General features: G+C 32.6%; 1 pseudogene; it reads left to right on the top strand.

The window, feature by feature from the left end:
• The first annotated feature begins 876 nt into the window (after positions 1–876).
• LOC133802020 (sterol 3-beta-glucosyltransferase UGT80A2-like) lies at positions 877–3,825 on the top strand (annotated as a pseudogene).
• The last annotated feature ends 359 nt before the right edge of the window (positions 3,826–4,184 follow it).

Raw genomic sequence — 4,184 nt, forward strand, 5'->3', positions numbered from 1 at the left:
TAGATTATTTATTTCCTTCTTCTTCTTCTACTCCTCCTCCGACTTCCACCGTCACCGTCACCACTTACGGAGATGATCACGAGTCCATAACCTTCGATGAAAGAATCATCGTCCAAGAACAGGTTATCATTTTTCACTAACCATATTTATTTATTTATTATACGTATATTTTTTTGAAATGATCATGATCAAGAGACTCTCTGTGTAATAACGTGCAGATCTCCACAAGTTCTTTTAAAAAATAATCCACAAGTTCTCACTCTACTTACCATCTTTCCTTCAATTTCTCTTTCTGTTTTGTTTATCACTGAATCATTGATTTCGTTTCATTAGTTTTATCATTGCAAATATGATAATAATAATATGTGATATGGTGTGTTTCAGAATAAAAATGTGTCGGCTATTGATGTTGTGGTTTGAGTATTTATTTTTTTATTTGAGCAGTAATCTAATTTGATTTGAATCAATAATTTTTGTGCTCTGTCTTGTTACATTACCTTGCTTAAGCTCTGTTTTCTTATAATCATATTTCAGTTTCATCAGCTTTTTTATGTGATATGGTGTGCTTAACCTCTGCATAATAACTGTTTGATGGAATGCTTCAGTGAGATATATGAGTAAATTGAGTTATTGTTATAGCTTTTTTTTTAATCAGATTTTTTTATGGGGTGTGTATAAATTATCAAGATGATGTATGATCCATTCTGCCCATTCTAATCATGTACCTCTGCCTCAATGCATTACCGTTATTTTATTTTTCAGAGCCATATTATGATTCCCTACAAAAGTTTGCGTCCTCTTGTTTTTTTAGGAGCTATGGTAATTGATCGGCCAACTAGTTATTGAAATTGCAAACATTATACTTGTTATTGAAGTTCCAGGAGACGTTGATCCCCTATCACTTACTTCTGGACCCGAACATACTCACACTGAATCTTTTGATTGTGAGCTTCCTGAGGCAACTGACTTTCAATATATACCACCAATGCAGATTGTAATGCTTATTGTTGGCACACGTGGAGATGTTCAGCCATTTATTGCAATTGGCAAGCGTTTACAGGTGACAAGAATTTTATTTTAGTCTGAGTCTCTTTGCTTTATCTTAGTCAGAATCTAATATATATATTTTATTTTACTGATGTGATACGGTGCAGAAATATTATCCTCTGAAGGCATATATGTAGCATGAAATTAAGGATCTTAAATAGTTGTGATATATGACTTTTTCTTTTGAATTTCCATTTACCTCTTATTATCATAAGATGTGAATGAAGAACTAATCTTTATGTTTTCACTAATGATATTAATGAGGGAGATCTATATTAATTGTTTGTATGCAGGACTATGGCCATCGTGTTAGATTAGCAACTCACTCAAATTTCAAAGAGTTTGTCTTGACAGCTGGATTGGAGTTTTACCCTCTAGGCGGTGGTGACCCAAAAGTTCTTGCTGGTTGTATGTACCAGTACGCAATATTTGTTGACTTACTTGGTCCTGCTATTGAAGTGAAAAAGAAAAATGAAAAAGAAGAAACAAAATTAAATAATAATAATAAAAAAAAAAAACTCCAGAGCTAAGTGACGTTCCCCTGAAAGTTAAAGAAGCTTGTTTATTGGACAATCGATATACATGCATTATTAATGTCTCACTGTGTGCTGAGTGTCCCACACAACAAGTGCAGTATTATGGATTGTAATAATATATAACTAAGCCTTCCCTGTTGTGAATATAGTCGGACCTTTTGCCAAATAATTAGGCAGTAATCTATGTTCATTATTCACTCAGTTTGATTTAAAAAATTTATCTTTCTGCAGATATGGTTAAAAATAAAGGTTTCTTGCCATCAGGACCATCTGAGATACCTGTACAAAGAAATCAAATGAAGGAAATTATATACTCTCTACTTCCAGCTTGAAAAGAACCTGATATGGATTCTGGTATTCCGTTTAAAGCAGATGCAATCATTGCAAACCCCCCAGCCTATGGTAAGCTCTTCTTATTTATGGGTTTTTTTTCTTCACATGTAAATGTATTTATATAAAAACATTTCTATCGAGGAATTGTTTTTTTTAAAAACATCTTTTTCCATAAGGATTTATATTTCAATTGTGATCTTGAAGTTAAGCAGATTTTTTTGGGGGAAGAGAGGGGAACTTGGAAGCATGTCTATATTAGAAATGAATTTTGTGAATAAGAAATAGGATGGGCATTATAAACCAAAAAAATCAAGTTGTCTGGACAGGACTTGTACTTAGTAAAGCTATTGAGGAACTTTTCATTGCTTAGTATGCTATCATGACAAAATAACAGATCCACAACAGTCAGAACAATACAAACTTAGTTTATGAAAAAATAAAGTTTGTATTGTTTCAACTGTTTAAACAATGTTATGATATGATTGAAATGGAACTGTTATGAAATGGTTTTGTAAGTCTCTATCCAATTCATGACCTCTTTTAAAAAAAGCACAAAATAGAATACGTATTGTTCTGTTAGGTTTCCATCTTTATTGCCAATTTTGTTAAGATTTATAAATATGCTAGATGGGAGGAGGTTATAATTGAATATTTTGGTGAAAATCACAATAATGCCTTCTTCGAGTAAAATGAGATACTTCATAATTGATCAGAACAAAAGAAACCATATTTAGATACTTGTGAACTGGTTAAATTAAACCTCTACGTTGTGTTGTTTGTTGATTTACAAGTTTATTCTGTCATTAGTTTTCTATATATTAGTAATTTATGTTGTTCCGATAAGGAGCCATTTTAGATTTCTTTGTTTATGTTTCTCAAGATACTTATGTTTAATAAATGCTTCTTTAGGGCATACACATGTGGCAGAAGCACTAAAAGTACCGATTCATATATTTTTCACAATGCCCTGGACGTAAGTCTTATTTCAGTAATGGGATCCTATAAAGTTTGTATTGTTTTTACTGTTGTGGATAAAGATTTTTTAAGAGTCCATTTTTGGGTTCAATCTGGTCACTCTTTATATAGTTAATAGATTATAATTTGTACTATTTTTGTTATCTATTCCCATCAGGCCAACTAGTGAATTCCCACATCCTTTGTCTCATGTCAAGCAACAAGCTGGATATAGAGTGAGTCTTTGATTATTATAATTAGACATTTATGATAGCTGCCATTCTATTGCATTTTTTCTTCAAAGATCTGTTGTATCTTCTAATGTTTTTTATGCTCACAATATCTAGCTGTCCTATCAAATTGTGGACTCTTTGATTTGGCTGGGAATACGGGACATGATTAATGATGTTCGCAAAAAGAAGCTGAAACTTCGTCCTGTCACATATTAGGATAAAATGATGGAGTTAAGGGGTCAACATCCTCGAGAAGAACTGTCTGATAAAGAGATTATGGAGCGTGTACTTGGACATGATTCGGTATACTTGCGAGGGTGGGGGCGGTCTCCTAGTGTCACAACTTCTACTTCACATCGTGAAAATATTGTGGGTAATCAACCAACTTATGAAGAGTTACTTGAACGACTTAATGATACAACTTCCCGCCTTAATGCTACTAACGAACAACTTAGTGTAGTTGTGGATATACTTCGTCATAACAATTTGATGGCACCGCCTCCACCACCTCTAACAGACCAAGCTTCAGATGCAAATTTAAGAGAGTCGCCATCTATTTCAGTTCGGGAGTCACAAGATGATTCTTAGTTTATTTACATTAATTTACTAAGGAATGAACTTTATGAAGTTTTTTTTTATTTTGGTAGGGGTAACCTTAAAATGATAATTTTATGACTTATTTTAGTATTGAACATTATAAAGAATTTTAGCATTAAATATTTTATTATTAAATGGTTTTTTTCTAGTTTATTTCTAATATAGAACATTTACAAATAACTGTTATTATCTTTTACCTACACATAACCATTAAATTTGAACAAAATATAAATTGTGTAACAAACCAATAAAATAATGCTATGTGGGCTAATAAAATGATACCATGTAGGATGCCACATATGATGCCACGTAGGACGCCACGTATGATGCCACGTCATCAGACACGTAAAACTACAAAAATCATGTCAGCATACACATAGGATACCATGTCATCAAACACGTCATCTGATGACTCATCAATTGATTTATAACTTAGTGGGGTCCACTGATTCTTTTACCTACCAGTGTTAATAAGTGTAGGTAA

Source organism: Humulus lupulus, chromosome 9 (assembly GCF_963169125.1).
Source record: "Humulus lupulus chromosome 9, drHumLupu1.1, whole genome shotgun sequence".
Lineage (NCBI taxonomy): Eukaryota > Viridiplantae > Streptophyta > Magnoliopsida > Rosales > Cannabaceae > Humulus > Humulus lupulus.